The 22,130-nt window shown below is 45.0% G+C and overlaps 1 long non-coding RNA gene across 1 annotated transcript in view; it reads right to left on the bottom strand.

The window, feature by feature from the left end:
• Positions 1-8,889: 8,889 nt before the first annotated feature.
• The window catches only part of LOC106505914 (uncharacterized), a 64,767-nt gene continuing 51,526 nt past the window's right edge, over positions 8,890-22,130 (bottom strand). The window contains exons 7-9 of the long non-coding RNA XR_014827212.1: positions 19,630-19,727; positions 17,259-17,350; positions 8,890-10,418 (exon numbers count right to left, since the gene is read on the bottom strand). This is a non-coding gene — a long non-coding RNA (uncharacterized LOC106505914). The remainder of the gene's footprint in view (positions 10,419-17,258; positions 17,351-19,629; positions 19,728-22,130) is intronic.

Below are 22,130 nucleotides of genomic sequence, written 5' to 3'. Positions count from 1 at the left end.
GCCCTAAAAAGGCAAAACAAAACAAAACAAAATCTTTGCAATTTTGGTTTGGGTAGTTTGGGATCATTTGGGGGGCACAAGCCACCCATCTTCTTTGAATGGCCATGAAATAAACTTTTCTCTGCTCCAAACTCCAATGTTTTGGTTTATTTGGCCTCACTGTGCATCAGGCACATGGATTTGTAGTAACACCACCACGGCTCAGTGGGTTATGAATCTGACTTCAGCAGCTCAAGTTGCTATGGAGGTGAGAGTTTGACCCCTGGCCCGGCATAGCAGGTTAAGGATTTTGGTGTTGCCGCAGCTGTGGTACAGGTCGCGGCTGTAGCTCCAATTCGATCCCTGGCCTGGGAACTTCCACATGCCTCAGGTGAGGCCAAAAAAATTTTAAAAAGGCCTTCGCTGTTAAAACCACCCTGTGTCTTTCACCAGGTTCTGGGCACCTATTGGCTTAGTGCACTACCATTATTTCATTCCTAAGGATGTACATCACTGCAAATGAGCTTGCTTTCCAAAATGCACTTGCCCTGTTAAATACACCAGCCATCTTGCCTGCCAGTACTTTTTTTGGAGCTCTCCATCCCAAGGGAAATGGAACTCAAAACTCTCAAAATCGTTAGGGAAAAAATAATGAGGAGTTACCGCATGACACTTTTCCTCAAACTTATGATAATAAACATTTCCCAATTACTGGGATTTTTTTTTTTTCATGTCAGTATTCTCAGCAAAACCAAGGACTTCACATTTAAGTTGTGCCTCATATAAAGCTGACTTAATGTAATTATTTGGGTAGGCATTGATGATCCTTGTAGATGTGGTCAAGGCATTACCTTTTACTGCTGGTAGCTTGTAATTTCATTTGTAAGTCATGCCACCAAAATGATTACTTACATTTAGACATCTCAGGACAAAAATGACTGAATCTTCTAGACTCATTTACTAATGCTAATCCCCATGAACATCTCATGGAAATCCCAGAGAGAGAGAGATTTCTATGTAAGGAGAGTAATTTTGCATTCTTTGACATTCAAAAGAATAATTGCAATGTTTGTGTCCATAGTATGCTTGGAATCAGAGTGCTCTTTGAGGAAAATTCAGAAGTGACATTTACTTATTTGTGCTTTTAGGTTTCATAGCTTACATGGATAATTCATAATTCATTGCCAAAAGCCATTTGGCTCAACAAAAAACTAATTTGGTTTATCCCCTCCCAATACAACTTCAAATACACGTATGACAGACATGTGGCTGCAGGGCCAGAGTGTGGATGTGTGTAAGAGCACAGGAAAGCTAGATTAAATATTTCACTTTGGGAGTTCCCGTTGTGGCTCAGTCAGTTAAGGACCTGACTTTATCCCTGTGAGGACTGTGGGTTTGATCCCTGACCTCATTCAGTGGGTTAAGGATCTGGCATGGCCATAAGCTGAGGCATAGGTTAAAGCTGCAGCTTGGATCCGGCATTGCTGTGAGCTATGGTGTAGGCCTGTAGCTGCAGCTCTGATTCAACCGCAGTCCAAGAACTTCCATATGATGTAGGTGTGGCCCTAAAAAGAAAATAAACAAAGTACAAACTCACAGTTATGAGTAAGTTCTAGGGATCGTGACCATGCCTGACATGGAGATTATAGTTAATAATATATGCATCTACTTGACTTTTGCTGAGAGAATAGATCTTATGTGTTTGCACCACAAAAACAAAAACAAAAACAAAAGGACCTAAGGCAGATGTACTAACCTGAGTAGTAATCCTTCCACAAAGCATATGTAAGTCAGATCATCACAGGGTGCATTTTAAGAATGCATGATTTCATCTGTCAATGACATCTCAGTGGAGTTCCTGTTGTGGCTCAGAGGTAATGACCTAAGTAGTATTCATGAAGATGTGGGTTGGATCCCTGGCCTTGCTCAGTGGGTCAAGGATCTGGCATTGCTGTGAGCTGTGGTGTAGGTCACCGACATGGCTCAGATCCCACATTGCTATAGCGTAGGCCAGCCCTTGCAGCTCCGATTTGACCCCTAGCCTGGGAACTTCCATATGCCAAGGGTGCACCCCTAGAAAGACAGATGGAAGGAAGGAAGGAAAGAGAAGAGAAGAGAAGAGAGAAAAGAAAGGAAAGGAAAGGAAAGGAAAGGAAAGGAAAGGAAAGGAAAGGAAAGGAAAGGAAAGGAAAGGAAAGGAAAGGAAAGGAAAGAAAAGAAAAGAAAAGAAAAGAAAGAAAAGAAAAGAAAAGAAAAAAAAATGGTTAGCAAGGCCCCAAGCTGGAACGACTTCCACTAACCCGCTGAGACCCACCAGTAAATCACAGGGTGGCCCTTCTAGGAGGCCAAGCCTGCCGGACCCCACAGCTGAATTTATGGTACTTGGACAAACAGCCAGGTGTGTGTTTAAGGCCTTTTCCTCAGAGGAACAAAGGGTTTGGTGTCCTGAGGGGCTGTGGCCTATCCTTGCCTTCCTAATTCTTCTTCCCCATCTGAGAGGAAAGCTGCATGTCTCAGGAGGGTGAAAAGAAAGGCGGATCCAGTGGAAGGAAACGCACCTGTCAGAGGGAATGGTGATTTTCCATAAGTCCAGTCATCACCGTGCTTAGCACACATGCTGAAATAAGGAGTTCCCTGATGGTCTGGTGATTAAGGATTCCGTGTTATCACTGCTGTAGCACAGGTTCAATCCCTGGTCTGGAAACTTCCAAAAACACACAAAAAATACCTTGAAATGAGGAGTTCCTGCTGTAGTTTAATGGGATCGGCAGCATCTCTGCAGCACCAGGACACAGGTTCTATCCCCGGCCTGACACGGTGGGTTAAAGGATCTGGCGTTGCCACAGCTGCAGCTTGGATCTGATCCCTGGTCTGGGAACTTCTATATGCCACAGAGCGGCCAAAAAAGAAAACAAAACAAAAAATCTGAAATGAATGATACCCCTGGGTTCTCTACCTTTAAAAAAAGACAAAGCAGGTATATTTTCTAATTAGAAAATAAATATACACCCATGTGTTTTGGGGGAAGGGCACCCAGGAAGGAATAAACAAGGAGACACAGCATTCTAACGTCTCATCTTCCCAAGATAACTGCAGTTGAAAATCGTGGCCTATTTTCTGCTAGTATTTTATTTCTATAAAGGGCTACCCTAAATAGAATTCTGTATCCTTCTTTTCCCACTAAAATTGCATTGCAAGCATTTGGTACACTCAGAAAATATCTTTGAAGGGTGGATTTGAGGAATGATTTTTTTCAATGTGAGTAAATACCACGGCATTATTCTTTTGGAAAAAGCTTCCAAAAAATGAATATATGATAATATTCCTAATTTCATCACTCATGTCCAGTATCTTCCAACCACCCAGCATCTTTGCATATGTGTATATACCTTCCACAGGTGGTGGTTTAGTATTAGCAAGTTATGCAACAGGGCTGAACTGTGCCCTGGCTCGAGGCTCAACCTACAGGGCCTGCAGCCAAGACTCCATTGCCATTTGGGACCCAAAGCAAAAACACTCCCTGGCTTCTAACGGGCCCTGCTACCTTGTCAGGTGCCCAGAGTCCCCTCTGCCTGTGCCTCTCATGCTGCAAAAAGCCAGAAGCCTGGCTCAACCTGCAGAGCTGGGGTAGGGAGTTTTATTCTCAAAACAACAAAGTGTTGTTTTTTCCCCCCAAAGTTTCAATGATAAAGCTTCTTTTAAAAGCCATAGGCCTTTAATATTAAAACAAAATCAGTCAGTTCCCATTGTGGCACAGCGGAAAGGAACCTGACTAGTGTCCATGAGGATGTGGGTTCGATCCTGGGCCTGGCTCAGTGGGATAATGATCCGGCGTTGCTGTGGTATAGGTTGCAGATGTGGCTTGTATCTGGCATTGCTGTAGCTGTGGTGTAGGTCAGCCCCTGTAGCTATGGTTTGACCCCCGGCCTGGGAATTACCATATGCCTTGGGTTTGGCCCAAAAAACCAGCCTTTGATAATGACTATACCAAAACCCATTTGAGGGAAACACAGAAGCCATTTCTGCCTTGCAAGCAGCATGCTAAACCCCATATCCAGATTCACTGATTTGCCACATACAGCTGCAAAGCTGCTAGTAGGAAACCCTAAGGGCCGCTTGGAAAAGCTTTATCCCCTTTCGAAGCCCTTAGGATCCACCTCCAGAGATTCTTAACCACATCTCGGGTAGGGGCCAGACATGGCGGGAGCCAGACCTAGGCCTCCCCTGATTGTAAGTGGTTTAGAACTACTTGCAGGAGAGAAATTCACCTCTGTGGGCTGAAGCAACCTGCTGAGAGAATGAGATCGTTTTACACCCTTTTCTTTCTCGGGAAAGAAGCTCGCATTATAAATTTTTGTCAACTGCCCTTGCTCAAAAAGTAGATAAGGAGCTTTTAATTCCTGAAAACTCTTTTTTTGATTTTTTTCTTTTTTCTTTTTATGGCCATACCCAAGACATATGGAAGTTCTCATATCAGAGCTGTAGCAGCCTGCTGACGTCACAACCATGGCAACACTGGATCCCAGCCACATCTATGACCTATGCCACAGTTTGTGGCAACGCTGAACCCTTAACCCACCGAGTGAGGCCAGGAATCAAACAGCATCCTCACGGAGACAATGTCAAGTCCTTAACCCACTGAGCCACAACGGGAACTCTTGATCCCTGAAGAACTCTTTTTTTTTTTTTTGTCTTTTGTTGTTGTTGTTGCTGTTGTTGCTATTTCTTGGGCTGCTCCCGCGGCATATGGAGGTTCCCAGGCTAGGGGTCGAATCGGAGCTGTAGCCACCGGCCTACGCCAAAGCCACAGCAACGCGGGATCTGAGCCGCGTCTGCAACCTACACCACAGCTCACGGCAACGCCGGATCGTTAACCCACTGAGCAAGGGCAGGGACCGAACCCGCAACCTCATGGTTCCTAGTCGGATTCGTTAACCACTGCGCCACGATGGGAACTCCCCCTGAAGAACTCTTGACATGAGAGTCTGGATTTCCTAGGGAGAGGAAGGGTTCTGTTGTCCCCAGCACAGTGTGCAAGCTTCTCCCACTGCTTCCTCAGCTCCCTGAGGCTACAGATTGGGCACCACTGACCTCTTCCCAGGCAGTGGTACATCAGATCCCCCCCACCCCCCACAGATCTCTGACTCCCACTTGCTTGGCTGGACAGGGAGGGAGCTGGCTGTCTCTGAGCAAACCTGTGGACCCAGGATGGAGCACCCATGAGGGGTAACAATTGATGGGCCGAGAATCAAAGGTTTTCTCAACACTGGTGGATAGTTGCAACGCTGGGGCCAGATAATCCTCCAAGAAGAGGGGGAATAGTCCTGCCAACTGCCCAGACTTCCTGCCAACCACTATGATGGGAGCTGAAACAGAACGGATCTCATTTAGAAATAGAAGTAAGTGTGGCATGGTGTGCCAAGCATACATGTTAGAACTGGATTTTCTGTACGAATTGCCCTCTTTGGGGCATATGATAGATAAACTGCCCACCTACCTCCCACCAACAAACGTCCCACTTCTGATCTCCAGAATCAATGAATAGGTGTGTTATGTGGCAAAAAGGACCTTGTACATATAACCCAGGGGCCAGATTTTGAGATGGCAAGGATGGGATCGATCTAATCCTGGGAGCCCTTAACTTCAGAGGACTTTCTCGAGCAGGATGCAGAAGAGATTAGTAGCAGAAGACAGAGATCCAAAGCACAAAATGGTCCCAGCCTGCCATCCCTGGTTTGGGGATAAAAGGAAAGGAAAGGTACCTGGCCTTGAGGGGCTGAAGTTTCTAGCTGGCCACCAAAAGGGAAACGGGGACCCCAGCCCCACAGCCCCAAAGAGCTGGCCTCTGACTGTAACTTGAATGTGCCTGGAAGCTGGATGTCTCCCAGGGCCTCCAGGTGAGAGGTCAGGGCAGCAACACAGAGGAAGCAGGAGCGCCAGCTAGACTTCTGAGCCACAGGGAGGAGACAATCCAGATATGTGGTGGGAGCCATCACATTTACAGCTCGATGCAGAAAACCATGATAGGGAGGGAAATGATCCTGCCACACACCTTGCTACCCAGAGCCCAACAAGAGAGGCCGAACCCTCCCAAGACAGTAGGTGATAAACCATGAAACCTTTCTTGGACTTCAAGTTATTTCAACTCCAAAAGAACACAGATGCTAGACCCACAGAGAACTTTCAAGAAAGCACTGAGTTATCCTAAAGGAAGCCAGTGGGGGCTTGAGGGGGGTGGTCCCTATCGGACCATTCAACTCAAACAGAGAGGAGGGGGGTGAATCAATGAGAACAGAGCAGGGAAATTCTCATTTCATGGGCTTCTCTATATCCGTCTAAGGTTTAGTAATGAAGCTTTTCATTGAGTTCAACTGCCTCATGCAGCTATTTCTTCGGGAAAAAATTTTTTTTTCATTGTTTAAATAGGGAGTAAAAAAATCAATCTACATAACAAGGACATTTTTAAAGGCTAATTTAGTGAAAATTATATGAAAAATGTAGCAAATCATTTTTTTCCCTACCAGTGTGGATCTGAGGTCTTTTCTATTTATATGCAAATGTCAGATGCCTGAACCTATTTTATGTTTTACAATTTTGAAATATTGCCTATTTCATAAATGTTAGATTAATGAAGTCCTGATAAGGTAGTGAGGTGTTTTAGAAAGCAGTTTTAGGAGATGCATTCCTAAAGGTACATTCTCTAAGAGATATTTCTTTGCATAAAGTCGCAAGGAGCATTTTAATTTTTACATGTAATCTGTTCTGTTTTTTTTTTTTTTTCTCACATTGCTATAAGAACTTGTTGATCCTTTCTTAGAAGAACACATTTAAATGTGATATTTAAGAAATAGTCACCAGGAGTTCTCTTTGTGGTTCAGCAGGTTAAGAACCTGACACAGTATCTGTGAGGCTGTGGGTTCAATCCCTGGCTTCACTCAGTGGGTTAAGGGTTAAGAACCCAACATAGTATCTAAGAGGATGTGGGTTCAATTCCTGGCCTCGCTCAGTGGGTCAAGGATCTGGCATTGCCACAAGCTATAGCGAGAATGGAAATGCAGCTTGGATCCAGTGTTGCTGTGGTTGTGGCACATGCTGGTAGCTACAGCTCCAATTTGACCCCTATGCTGCAGGTGTGGCCATAAAAAGAAAAAAAAAATACTAGGCGTGTCATGGGGTTCCTTGGATTATATAAATCAATACATGCAAAGCATTTGCAAGATTGCATAATAGGTTACTGATCACTGTTGTTACTACTGAAGTGGGTCTTCCCTGCTTTTTCTAAGAGATATGTCAGAATTCGGGGAAGCATGTATAGACTCTGGTTATATAGTCCGTGCTATCATCTAGCTTCTGCTGAGTTCTCTCTCTGTTCTTTACATCCCAGGTAATCTGGGCATGCAGGCTGCTCTAAATCCATGCTTACACCATAGCTGCTAGCCACTTATGTGTATTTAAATTAAATGAAATAAAATGAAAACATCCTTTCCTAGGATACACCAGCCACAGTCCAAGAGCTCAGTAGCCCCAAGTGGCTATTGGCTGCCATACTGGACCATGGACACACAGACCACTTACCTGGTCACAGATGGTTCTACTGGACAGCCCTGGTCTACATTGCTCTTGTTTTCTGAAAGGTCCCTCTCTACCCAATAACTCTGTGTTTCATCTCTAGTGTTACTGAGTACACAGGAATTCATGCTACCAGCCCCACACCACGATGGGCTGCTAGAAACTCTACTTTTGTGAATATTATGGTATATGAGACTTTGGAGAAATTAAGAGAAAATTGGCTTTGGTAAAATATAAAGATGATATTAGCAAGTATAATTATTCTGTGAAAACAAACTAGAGTCTCTTTTATAAGATAAATGCACAATTCCGTGTTTAAGAAATATTTATGATGCCCTCTTTTTCAGTGGCATAGTTACTACTTCTCTGCCCATAGAATGTATTGGATCACAGTTAAAATGAAGATTAATCGAAAGACCTTAATATGCCAAGAAATAAAAGCCTGTGCTTATTAATCACAGGAACTCTATTCTCTGTTTCCCTCTTGTAATCATTTCTTTGGGTTTGGGGCATCAGTATTTTTACCATTAGATTTTTTTAAGTTTTTAGATGCTTACTTAAGTGGACTGAATAGCTGAGGGAGAGGGAAAATACAAGAGTACAAGAGTTCCCATAGTCATAAATTTCACTGAGTGACTTTATAATGGCTTTTTTAGATTAACAGATTTCTCAGTTTTTATTTTATTTTATTACTATTATTTTTTCTTTTTATGACCACACCTTTGGCATAGGTAAACTCCCAGGCTACGGGTAAAATCAGAGCTGCAGCTGGAGCCTGTGCCACAGCCACAGCAACACCAGATCTGAGCCGCATCTGTGACCTACAATGCAGCTTGAGGCAACTCCGGACCCTTAACCCACTGGGTGGGGCCAGGGACCAAACCCAAATCCTCATGGGCACTAGTCAGGTTCTTAATCCACTAAGCCACAAGGGGAACTCCTAGTTTTTATTTTTTAAAAGAATTACCCCTCCAGAAGACCTCTCTCCAGCCTGCTGCCAGCAGGCTGACCTATAGGGTTGCACAAACGAGCTCCATGCCTTTGGTTTTTACACTGGATTTGGTCAAGGAGGAGCCTTGGCTGGAGAACAGAGGAGGGGAAGAGAGGGTTGTCTGCATATTCCTGACTCTGGCTTTTGGGCAAGAGTCCCTCAAGCTGGCCGTGTCCCACATCAAAGCTCACTGCTCCTCTCAAGAAGGCTTCTTTCTTTCTTCTCATAACCTCTTCCTGCCTTTGACCCTTTGGTGGGGGGAGGGGAGGGCAACTCCACAGTGACTGGGACTGAACCAAACCTTGGTCCATTTGCCAGGAATGCAGCAAAGCCAAGCCATTCACACTGGGTTGTGATGGAGAAAGTATAGCATTTATTATAAGGTGCCAGCAAGGAGAACAGGACAGCTAATGCTCAAAAACCCTGCATTCCCCAATGGGTTTCAGCAAAGCATTTTTAAAGGATCCAGTGAGGGAGCGGAGGGTTCCAGGGTAAATGACAAGCCAGTGCACAGGTCTCTGATTGACTGATGGTGAGGTCACAGGGCAGCATTGCAGGGGTTCACCTGATCAATCCTTAGGGTCCAGTAGGTCTGGAGGCTACATGTTCATGGTCATTGGGTAGTTAATGTCTTCCATGTGGTGGAGATTTTAGGATCTGGGAAACAACTCAGCAAATGTGCCTCAGATACTGTTATTTAGGTACTTCAGAGAAGACCTACAGCAGAGGACATGGGGAGGGTCTGTGCTGGAAAGACCCAACAGGGCCCTGCTTGGTTACAATGTGAGAATTTGCCGGTTTCCATGGTGTAAATACTCCCTCCATGGCTGACTTCAAGTTACTGAGGGGCTCACAACCAGCTTGCTAATTTTCTGAAGATTTAACAGCTGGCTCTAGAAAGAGCCAACATCAGCCTGCCTTTGGTCACTGGTCTCTTTCTCCCAAGTCATCCTCTTTTTAAGTTTTTTCTTCTTTTTAGGACAGCACCTGTGGCATAATGGAAGTTCCCAGGCTAGGGGTGGAATGCGAGCTACAGCAGCTGGCCTACACCACACAGCAATGTGGGATCCAAGCTGCATCTATGACCTATGCTACAACCTGTGGCAACACCAGATCCTTAACCCACTGATTGAGGCCAGGGGTCAAACTCCCATCCTCACAGATACTACGTCGGATTCTTAACCCACTGAGCCACAATGGGAACTCCCTGAGTTATCCTCTTGAAGGACAAAGTGACCAAATGAACAGAGGGCCATAAGGTTGAAACAAAAACGTACTAGAGAAAACCCCAGCAATATAACAAAAGACCATTTTACCACAATTACATGTGAATTACTCTTGACCCTTGAGCAAGATGGGGGTTAGGAGGGGCATTCAAAAAAATAGTGTAACTGACCACAGGTCCTCCAGGACTGCAGATCATGAAGGGCTATAATACTCAATATTGAAAAACCTCCTCATACAAGTGGACCCTCGCTGTTCAAACCCACATTGTTCAAGGGTCAGCTGTGTATCTTATCTTCTTGCATCTTATGAGAGACTGGGCTTCCTAAAGTTCAGAGCCTGGCCTCTCCACCTAGAAACAAACAAACAAACAAACAAAAAACCAGACAGGCCACCCATCTCCTAAGTAGGAACCCCATCCTTAAAGCAGATTCTCTACTGAAGAGAAAGGAAAAGGAGGAAACAAAGCAGAGGAGGGACATGCTAGCATTTACATCAAGATGTTGTCTCTGGGGTTCCTGCTGTGGTTCAATGGAATCAGTGGCATCTCTGCAGCACCAGGATGCAGGTTGGATCCCTGGCCTGGTTAAGGATCTGGTGTTGCCGCAGCTGCAGTGTAGGTCTTGACTTCAGCTCAGATCTGATTCCTGGAACTCTATATGCCAGAGGGCAGCCAAAAAAAGAGAAAGAGAAAAGAAAGAGAGAGAGAAAAAAAAGATGTGGTTTCTACCAAAGGCATCACCATTCTCACACATCCTCTCCAAGAGGCGGGACGAATCATCAGCATTTTAAAGAAGGGAGAAACAAAGAGTGAAAATTCTAATCTATATTGTTCCTGATGTGGAGAAAAAGTATGATGCAGTCTTTCCATTCACATACAGCCCAGTTCAAAACCACAGAGATCTCTGTGCATCATTGAACAAATCCAGATAACTTTCTAGCCTGTTCTCATTTGCCCTGGGCCCCCGTACCTTCCTGTTTTGTCCCTTTTATATCTCAGGTTTTAAGTAAATAAGCTGTTTTATTGTGTCTAATTGTATCTATATTAATATAGAAATGTTACTCATGCATAAGAAACAAATTTATGGTTCCCAAAGGGGAAAGGGAAGTGGGAGGAGGGATAAATAGGAAGCTGGGATTAACATATACACACTACTATATATAACAAAGATAAACAGCAAGGACCTACTGTAGAGCACAGGGAACTATACTCAATGTTTTGTAGTAATCTATAAAGGAAAAGATTCTGAGAAAGAATATATGTGTGTGTGTGTATAATTGAACTGCTGTGCTGTATGCCTAAAACTAACACGATATTGTCAATCAACTATGTTTTAATAAAACATGTATATACATAAATATATATAGTATATCAACTATACTTTAATATATATATAAATGTTATAGTATATATCGTATATCAATTATACTTTAATAAAAACTATAGTCAGTCAACTATGTTTTAATAAAATATGTATGTTTATATATAAATATATATAATTTATATATATAAATGTTATAGTATATATAGTATATCAATTATACTTTAATAAAAACTGTATATACATAAAATTTTTTGGTTGGCATATGGAAGTTTCCAGCCCAGGGATCGAGTCTGAGCCATAGCTGCAACCTATACCACATCCATGCATGGCACCTGGATCCTTAACCCACTGCGCCACAATGGGAATTCCAAAACCTTTAAAAATTGAAAGAAATTATTTTTACCAAAAATAATATAAGTTACAGCAGCCTGATCAATGTCAATATCTTAAATCCTGGATAATCACCATTTCCCTATTTTTCAGTTTATCATACAAGCTGTGTAAAAAGCCAGGATACAGATAACCTTACCCACAAATCTCATTAAGTCGAAACAAGACATTATGTTTTCCTTCAGCAAATGTTCCCTTTTCATCACACAGACATGTCCCCTAAATATGAATCTTACTGTCATGTGCAAAACTTTATATTCACAAGAGTTGCCTCAAATTACTTTCACCTTGGAAAGCCACCAAGGCATGAGGCAGCGTTCTCACTGAGTTTTTAAATTGCAATAATTCAGAGAAAAACAATTAACTTTCACAGAGGCAAATACATGGCGTGGAAGTAAAGTAAATATTCAATAATGGGAGTTGAGAACAATTTCTTAAGATGAAGCCAGGGCTGGTGATGTTCATAAATATCTTCAGCCCCATCCGGTGAGGGTGGATGATCTGCACATCAGAGCTGAGCTGTAATAAGGGGGAGGACACTCTTAGTGGGGTGTGAGTTTGCTGAGAATGTAACTCACCCTATGGCTATGAATCAAAGTCAGATGGAGAGAGCTAGGTGCTCTGGGTACCATGACACATCCTTGTCACTCCTCCTCTGGATTCTGGGGATTTCTTTTTTTTTTTTTTTTTGTCTTTTTGCCATTTCTTTGGGCTGCTCCCGTGGCATATGGAGGTTCCCAGGCTAGGGGTCCAATCGGAGCTGTAGCCACTGGCCTACGCCAGAGCCACAGCAACGCGGGATCTGAGCCGCATCTGCAACCTACACCACAGCTCACGACAGCGCCGGATCGTTAACCCACTGAGCAAAGGCAGGGACCGAACCCGCAACCTCATGGTTCCTAGTCGGATTCGTTAACCCCTGCGCCACGACGGGAACTCCTTGGAGATTCTGACTTCAGCTTCAGCATCTGGAGTTTGGTCCATGCTGCTTTGCCGAGTTCCCTGCTCCCTTTGTTTCTTTGGTATGAGACCCAAGGAAGGGTGGCTTGGTATTATCCATTGTAGTCCTACAAATATCTTCCTCCACCTCTATGGTCAACATTTGCTCATTGCTTATGGCAAAGGGTCTTAAATGACAACATCCATTAAAATGGCCAGGAAAGCTCATCAAATTTGCCACTTTCTGGTCCCGGCACAAGAGATTCTGATTCAGAAGGTTCAGAGTGGGGCCCCAGAAGGTGCTTGCTATTTACACAACAACCCAACAAGATTCTGATGCAGGTCGTGTGATCCTTGCCATCTACAAGATGTGAGTCCAAACTCCTCTTACAACTGGATTTTATGATGCACTTTCTGGTTCCAACTTTTTTCTTCCTCCACACTAGGATCCTTCCTTCCTCACAACTGATACAGCCAAATTTATTAAGCACTTACTCTTTGTCAAGCAGGATGCTTAAGAACTTTTTTTTTGTCTTTTTTTTTTTTTTCCTTTTTAGGGTCGAACCTGGCATATGGAAGTTTTCAGGTTAGTTGTAGCTGCCAGCCTATGCCACAGCAATGCCAGATCCAAGCTGAGTCTGTGACCTACACCACAGCTCACGGTAACGCCAGATTCTTAACCTACTGAGTAGGGTCAGGGATCTAACCCATGTCCTCATGGATACCAGTTGGGTTTATTACCACTGAGGCATGATGAGAACTCCAGGACAATAAGTACTTTGCTTGTAGGAGTTCCTGTTGTGACTCAGCGGGTTAAGAAGCCGACTAGTATCATTGAGGATGTGGGTTCGACCCCTGGCCTCGATCAGTGGGTTAAGGATCAGCATGACCACAAGCTGCAGTGTAGTTTGCAGATGCAGCTTAGATCTGGTGTGGCTGTGGCTGCGGTGTAGGCTGGCAGCTACAGCTCCAATTTGACCCCTAGCCGGGGAACTTCCATATGCTGCACATGTGACCATAAAAAAACAACAACAAAAGAGAACTTTGCTTGTAATATCCTATGGAACAAATCTTTCTACTACAAAGCAATCATTTAAAGTGGGTACTAAGGAGTTCCTGTCGTGGCGCAGGGGTTAACGAATCCAACTAGGAACCATGAGTGCGGGTTTGGTCCCTGCCCTTGCTTAGTGGGTTAACGATCCGGCGTTGCCGTGAGCTGTGGTGTAGGTCGCAGATGCGGCTCGGATCCTGCGTTGCTGTGGCTCTGGCGTAGGCCGGCGGCTACAGCTCCGATTCGACCCCTAGCTTGGGAACCTCCATATGCCTCGGGAGCGGCCCAAGAAATAGCAAAAAGACAAAAAATAAAAAAATAAAGTGGGTACTATTAATTTTTCCATTTTAGAGAAGAATAAAATGCAGCTTGGAGGTCAAGTTACTTGCCTGGCGTCTCAAGCCGACCAGTGGCAGAGATCAGACACAAACTCAGGTCTGCCTGGAAGCAGAATCCCAATTTCATCAGTGCCTCCACATTGCTTTCATCCTGATTTTAGGCTGCTTGTCTCCTTCACCATGCCCTGTCCTTGTGACTCGGAGAAAACTATTATATTTATCTATAAAGTCAGGGGATCTGGTTGAGTTCCCGCCCATTTCTGGAGTTTGAAAGAGGCTGAGCTGAGCTCATGCTATTTCCCTACCTAAGAACCCTTCAATGGCATTCATTTCAGTGCAGCCTACTTCTGTTAAAAGTGATCATCTGTTAGAAGGTAAAATTGCCAGGTCCTTTCCCAAGCTCTGGGGACACAAAATGAAAAAGACAAAGTGCCTGCCTTCCTGCAGCCAGCTGAAGTTGAGCAAGGGAGACAGAGGGCTCAACACTATTCTGCCACCCGGGAACTGCAGCGAGCTTTTGTGATGGTACCCAGGCTGAGACGGGAGCACAGGAGGAGGGTTGGGGGCTCAGGACTGGAGCCTGGGAGGGCTTTATAGAGAAACCAATATTGAAGGAGTTTCTAAATGTGCAGATATGATACATATCCAGACAATAGGTATGATACATTATATGCCTGTAGCGCACACATCAGACACCATATGTGCATTTTCTCACTAATCCCTACCTGCGGCCTAGTGACTAGGTACCCCAGTGTCCCTGTTCGGCAGATGAAAGCCTGAGCTGAGGAAGATTTCAGTCACTTGGCAGAAGCCACCCATTGGGCATGATGGACGGTTCAGGTTCAAACTTAGGCAATTTGATTCAAGACCACTGGGGTTGGAATAACCAAGAAAGGCAGGTGAAACTCCAGACTGATCAGGAAATGTCAGGTAGCGCCAGGAGGATCCGCACATAGGGAAGGGAGGTGAGGGCAGATTGGGGTGAGCAGAGGGGCAACTGCTGAGAAGATAACATTTGCTACACTGGGAATAGGGAGCCATGGTTTCCACCCCTCTCAGATTCCACTTCCTCCGTAAAGTGGAACACCCCAGCCTGCGAGTGTCTCCTCTTCCCTGGGTCCTCAACCTGGGATGAATGTAACATTCCTTGTGTCTTATTGGGTGTCCTTCTCCTATTGCACTGGGTTATCTAGGCTAGGGTTTTATCAAAATTGGGGATGCTCTGCTTTTTGCCCCAGGAAGCTAGATGTTGGATCACACAGGCTCCCTTACCCATCATCTAATGAGTGGATCTAAGAAGAGAATTTCTGATCTAACCTGTGGCAGATCAGAGGATGTGGGCAGATAGAGGTGGAGTCACTTATTGCCCTGTATTCTGCCTTGGGTGCCATATTTTGGCGTTGTCCACGTGATTCTAGGCAAAGCCACAATGTTGCCAGGCTGCCCTTCCCCCGGCTGGTCCCCAGTCTCCCCTCTTGCTCTTTCTAGCCTTGGGGAGGTAAGGACTTCCCACACTTGCCAGCCTGCATGTTTCACACTGTCTCATCTCATTGGACAAGACTTTCCACATCATTGTCAAGAGTCCTTTCCTTAAGCGGCTACAGCCTGCGTATCATCTATTTCCTCCTGAGATGCTAACTAGTACAGATGGGTTTGGGATTGTTTTCTTCAAACTTCTTCAGAGACATTTAATATTCTTTATTTCATGTACTCTTGACCTGAGCTCCAAGGTCAGTGTCTAATGAACATCTGGCCCTCTCTCTCTCTTTCTCTCTCTCTTTTTGGCCACCCCAGCATGTGGAGTTTCTGGGTCATGGATCAAATCTGAGCCACAGTTGCAACCTATGCCACAGCTGCAGCAACACTGGATCTTTAACCTACCATGCCAGCCCAAGGATCGAACCTGTGTCCCAGCACTACAGAGATGCTGTCAATCCTGTTGCACCACAGCAGGAACTCCTGGCCCTTTCTCATATACCATTTCCTTTTAGCTTCTTAGGAGAGGAATCACACCATGGGATTTGAAGCATCTTTTGCCTCTGATCAAGGAAAGACTTTTCTCTGGGGGGGGCCTAAGGGGCCAGTAGTTGCTATCACATAGGCCCCTGTGTATATATCTGGATAGGTGCCAGGTGCCTATACAGACATACACACATCCTTAAGAATCAGCACAAGCATCTTTTGATGGATGAAAACTGACCAAAGAATATATACATAAGAGAATCATTAGAATAAAGGCAAATTTCCTGAGCATTGCCACTAGACACTTCTATGCAGCTACCGTGTCCTTTTGGAAGAATTCCTTCCAGACGATCTACAGAATGAGCCCCCTGATATGTTGGTTTTGGCAACATGTCTGTGGTCTACTGTGGTACAACTGCGGAAGCTGCTGAAACAGATGGTTGGAAAGAGGCCCTGAGGCATCCCCTGGGTCTCCCAGGAACACATCTCTACTTGCATTAGCTAAGCAATGGGACTCTGCTACAGCAAAGGCAGCTCCAGTGAAATAGTAAGAGACATCATGATGCCACTGGCCTCCGTGTCATGCTAGCAACAGGACTAGCATTCTTACTGAAGAAGGAATGCTAGTCCATGTGGGCTAGCATTGCTAAAGATTAGCTCATCTAAGGATACCAATGTCAGCCTCTTCACTGGTTTCCCCAAGAACATGACTCTCCCATCATGCTAAGTCTTTGATAGACTTTACTGTAAGCTTGATGGATTGTATAGCCAGGTCACACCTCTGAGTACCAACACTTTCCCAGCAATTTGCTTTTCCTTATCCCCCACCCTCCCCAATCTCCCTGTACCTCCTTTCGCTCTTACTGAGGGTCAGCATGATAGGGTGGTCAATGGAGTTGATCATCAAGTATTTCTGGTTTTCCACCTCTGAGGTATATCTTGCCCTCTGTTGTTGGGTAGGGGCCACGTGACTACTCCTGGCCAGTGAATTGTGACTAGAAATGATGTCCTTGTCTGAGAGAGGCAATGTCATTATCAGTTATCCACACTCTGTAGAGCTCAATTTTCCTTCTACAGCAAATGGTGATGTGGGATGGACAGACATCCAGACACCTTCACACTGTGTAAATATCCCATAGCTAAGATACAATCTCACATAAAATAGGGAGATAGCATAAGTTGAGTAAAGTTTTTCTGCCGTGTTGGAGAAGAGGAGCTTAAAATTGATGCTGAATTGTATGCAAAGTTGCTGAATCATATGTATGTTTCTTTCAGTTGAGTCAATGTGCTAAGTTTTATACCCACTACAGAGAGATTCTAGGACCAGTGGTCAAGAGAATACCATTTTCTCCATCTTATTACATGTACTCCAACTGATATTTGACTCAAGGAGAAAAAAGGTACAGCAGGCAAAGGTAAGCCTTTAACGTCAGAACATTAAGAATCACTGCTCATTCCTGGTGACAGATGAAGACAGGTTAACACTCTACCTGTGCTTCAGCAACAACTTCTGCAGAGATGGTCTGTAGCTTGATAATATCTTCTGAGAGCTTCCATTCACATACATAACTCAAGGCATGGACTAGAGTTGATGGAATAACAAATAGAATCAAGAAGGACACTAGTAGAGGAAGCAACAGGTGATCATCTTCCTCACTCTCTTTTGGAGACAGAAAGAGAAAGACATATGAACATGAAGAATCCCCAAGCACACAGAAGGCACCAGGGACCCCTTGGCCTCTGCATTTTCGACCCACTATCTGACTTACAGACTTCACATCTACTCAACTAAACATCATTTAATATTTTTCTGCTCTAAGAGTCAAGCTATAGGCAAAGTGCAGAAGCTGTGGTTATATTTATAGAATGGAAACTAAATGTTAACAACTTTGAATCTGAAAATTGTGGCTGGCAGAAGGCTGGCAGTTCACCCAGGTATGGAAGGAAGAAGAGGAGCATGGAGAAGCTCTGATATCTTCACCACACATACAAAAGTCAAGGTGCAGACTAGAGTTGATGGAACAAGAAACAGAATTAAGGACATCAATAAGAAGAAACAGCAGGTGATCATCTGTTGGAACCAGAAAGAGAAAAACACATGAATATGAAGAATCCCCATCTTTCCTAGAAGAGTAAATGTTATCTAAAGCTGTTAAATACAGAAATATCTTTATAAGGATATTATAACATCCTGGAGGAAAATAGGAAAACCACAACTTCAGAGTTTAAAAGATGCTTCAGAGAGCTCCTGCTGTAGTTCAGCAGGTTAAGAATCTGACTACAGGAGTTCCCATTGTGACTCAGTGGTAACTAACCCGACTAGTATCCATGAGGGTGTGGGCTCGATCCCTGGCCTCTCTCAGTGGGTTCAGAATGTGGCATTGCCATGAGCTGTGGTGCAGGTCACAGATGCGGTCAGATCCCACATTGCCGTGGCTGTGGTGTAGGCCAGCAGCTACAGCTCTGATTCAACCATAAGCTGTGGGGATGACCCTAAAATAAATGCATAAAAAGTTTAAAAATTAAAAAAATTAAAAATAAAAAAGAATCTGACTGCAATGGCTTGGGTTGCTGTGGAGGTGTGGGCTGGATCCCCAGCCTGGCGCAGTGGGTTAAAAGAATCAGTAAGGTGTAGGTTGCAGCTGTGGCTCAGATTTAATCCCTGGCCTGGGAACTTCCCTATGCCTTGAGTGTGGCCATTTTAAAAAAAGATGTTTCAGAGGCATGGAATGAATGTGAGGAAGGGTAGAATGGTGACTTTTGAATTTTACCAAACTTCTCTGAATGAGGAAGTAGTTAACAAATGGAAGTACTACAATAACACAAACGTATTTCTGAAGTAGGCAAAGAGGCATAGGTTTATTCAGGTCCACACAACCTGAAAGGGTAAGTGTTCTTGGAAACTAGGAGTATTTTAACATTTCTAAACCATGAAATATTAAAATGGTACCCTTAGATTTTCTCAACATATTCATTTCATCTCAGTTTTGTGTGTATGTGCTTTTTTTTTTTTTAAGGCCAAATCTGAGGCATATAGAAATTCCCAGGCTAGGGGTCAAATTGAAGTTGCACCCCAGGCCTAAGCCACAGCCACAGCAACACTGGATCTGAGCTGCATTTGTGACCTATGCCACAGCTTGTGGCAAGGCTGGATCTTTAACCTACTAAGCAAGGCCAGGGATCGAACATGTATCCTCATGGATACTAGCCAGATTATTTTTTTCTTTTTTTTCCTTTTTAGGGCCACACATGCAGCATATGGAAATTCCCTGTCTAGGGGTCAATTGGAGCTACAGCCACTGGCCTATACCTCAGCCACAGCAACATGGGCTCTGAGCTGCGTGCAACCTATACCACAGCTCACAGCCACACCAGCTCCTAACCCACTGAGTGAAGCCAGGGATCGAACCTGCATCCTCATGGATACTAGTCGGGTTCGTTTCCACTGAGCCACAATGGGAACTCCACACGTTACTTTTCCTGGAGGCCTAGGTGATGAACCTCTTTCTCCCATGGCTGGGGTAGCTCTGAAGAGCCAGGAGGAGAGAGATGAGTGGACATTCCTGCTCCATTAACCAGCTGGGCTCGTTAAGCATCACCACACCACCATTGGTTCTAAACTCAATTCCCAGCCTGGTGAGGGTGAAATGACCTTTTCTGTTCTTCTTCAGAAACTGGCAGAGTTACCTAAAGTCTAAGAAGAGAGAAGAAACTGGCAGGTTTGAATATGGCGACGTCTGCTGGATGCCTGCAAGTTTTATAAGATCATCATTTCTGCTCCAAGTCCCCACCATGTGCCTGCCACTTTGTCTTCCTTGAAGTCATTTTGGGTTCAGGGAGCAGGAAGATTCTGGAACCCACCGAATGCCCAGAAGATAGATGCTCATCCACATAAACTACCAGGAACCCAATCGAGGATGTCAGGAGGTCTTCCGATTTTAGATGAGAGCCTTTTACATCTGTTAGAAAAGGCAGGCACCAAAGTTGATCATCAATTCTGCAAATCAAGGTCTTGCAATGTGAGTGACTCCAAACTAACTGTAGCAGCTGTTACACGGTCTCTCCCAAACCAGGGAGCGCTCACGTTCAGAACAATTTTCTTGTCTCTGGTCTCCTTGAATCTCAGCCTGCAGCCCTGAGGAGTAATAAGGTGATGAACAGGCTGAGTTATCTGAATTTTTTCAGTGGCAAAGGGAGCAGGAGGGGAAAACGGAAAGAAATCTTTCAATCAGCGGTTACTGAGTGACAAGATGGCTGATTAGTTCTGACCTTGAACAAAGCCTGGGGAAATTAATTTGATAAGCATATCACCTCCACAGACTAAGTAAAATTTCCCCACTTCCCTATCCAAGGAATCATCGGAAGGTATTGTTAAAAACACAAATGTCAGGTTCTACCCTGGGAGACTCTGGTTTGTTAGGTGTGATGTGGGGCCCAGGAATAGGCACATTTGTGGAATCTTAGTTGAGAAGGTTGGGCCAATTTGGGGAACTCTGGCCTGGGAACATGAGCAGGTTGAGATGGGCAGCTATGCCCGTCTTTTTTCTGTTTGAACTGGAAAGATTAGCTGGGGGTGGTGGTGGTGCTGCTTTGATGATGCAAGGCAAGTCCATCACATGACAGGCATTTCGTAAGCCCCTGCTGAATGCCAGGAGTAGTGCTGTGAACCAGTCAGCACTGCCCTTTGTGATGACCGGGAAACAGGGATGGACAGATGACCACATTCACATCGAGAGCTGAGGCTGTCCTATGAGAGGCACATGGTCCAGTGGGAGGGGGCTCAAGGGGGACCCAGGTCAGGGACACAGCAGGACAAGGGTATGAAAAGCATCCTTGAGAGGCAGCCAGTGATGGCTAATTTTAGGTGTCAACTGGGCTGAGGCACAGGATGCCCAGTTAACTGGTGAAACATTATTTCTGGATGTGCATGAGGATATTTGCAGAAGAGATGAGTGTGACAATTGATGAACCGAGTCAAGCAGACGGCCCTCCCCTCTCCTGGCCCCTCAGCCACGGTAGATGAACATCATTCCATACAGTCAGGGCCTGGAGAGAAAAAGGCAGAGGAAGGGAGAATTCATGTTGAGCTGGAACATGGAACATCTGCTCTCATCATTCTTGGTCCTCAGGACTTCGGACCTGGACTGGCATCTCCCCCACCAGCTCCCTGGTTCTCCAGCTTGTAGGAAGATGCTCCAGGAATTCTCAGCCTCCAAAATCACGTGAACCAATACCTTTTGCGTCTTTACTTTTTTTTTTTTTTTTTTTTTTTTGCCCATGCCCTCGGCATGCAGAAGTTCCTGGGCCAGAGATTGAGCCCATGCCACAGCAGTGACCACATCAGATCCTTAACCCACTGCACCACCAGGGAACTCCCTTATGTCTCTTTAATACACACACACACACACACACACACGCATAGGAACACCTAACGGCCCCTGTCCTGGGGCTGCATCCAAGTTAGGATCAGCCCCATGGGGAGTAGGAAGAACTCCCCAAGCAGAGGCTAAGTCAGAAAACACAAACTCAGCCTTGGCACCGCTGAAGTGCAGGGAGGAGAAGCCCAGGGCCCCCCAAGAAGTGGTCGGTCCCCATCCACCCAGCAAAGGAAACCATGGAACTGTCTCAGGTATACAGCGATAAAACCAGGTTTGTTGCCCTTAGAAACAAGGACCAAGGACCAAGATTGTGACGGAACAATCTTCATGGAAATAGTCTCCCAGGCACCTCCTGTGCCTCCTGGCTCCTCCCTCTTAGGGGTGTTCTCAGCTGGGCTTGAGACAGGAGACCTCATGCTTTATCTTGACACCCTGGCCCAACAGCCTGACCCTCTGGCTCTAACCTCGGCATGCACAAAACCACTCCTGCCCACAGGTTCCAGGATATCCCTTCCTCCACCTATTAAAATCCTCTGTATTCCCTGTGGCCCATTTCAAATGCTATTTCTCACAGAGAAGCATCCCTAACTCTCCTGAATGGAGGCAATGGCCTCTTCTTGGTGTCACCACGTCTCATCTCTCCGTTGAGACCTCTGGGACACGTAGAGGAATTGTCCTTGCCCAGAGCAATCCACGTGCTAGGCCCCTGTAGAACAAGACCTAGATCTTCTGCACTGTAGTCTCCCAGAGACTCAGAAGTTCAATCCCAGAAAGAGAAGGTGATGAAAAACACACCATCGAATGTGACGGTGATGATGGGTGGGGGCAGGAAAGAAAGGATAACATTAAGGAGAAGGTGGAAGAATACATCAGGGAGAGAGAGAGAGTGGTTCATACTAAGTTGTCAAAATAGACGTCTGGGTTGACGTCTCTTCAGGCGAACTGAATTTCAGTAACAATCTAGCATTATAATACCTTTGCCTG

The sequence above is a fragment of the Sus scrofa genome, chromosome 14, assembly GCF_054392235.1.
Source record: "Sus scrofa isolate SSC_HxYL_T2T_F1_AM1 chromosome 14, Sscrofa_HxYL_maternal_Yorkshire_Landrace_v2.0, whole genome shotgun sequence".
NCBI classification, from domain to species: Eukaryota; Metazoa; Chordata; class Mammalia; order Artiodactyla; family Suidae; genus Sus; species Sus scrofa.
Note: the sequence above shows the minus strand (reverse complement) of the source record. Positions and strands in the feature narration are given on the sequence as shown.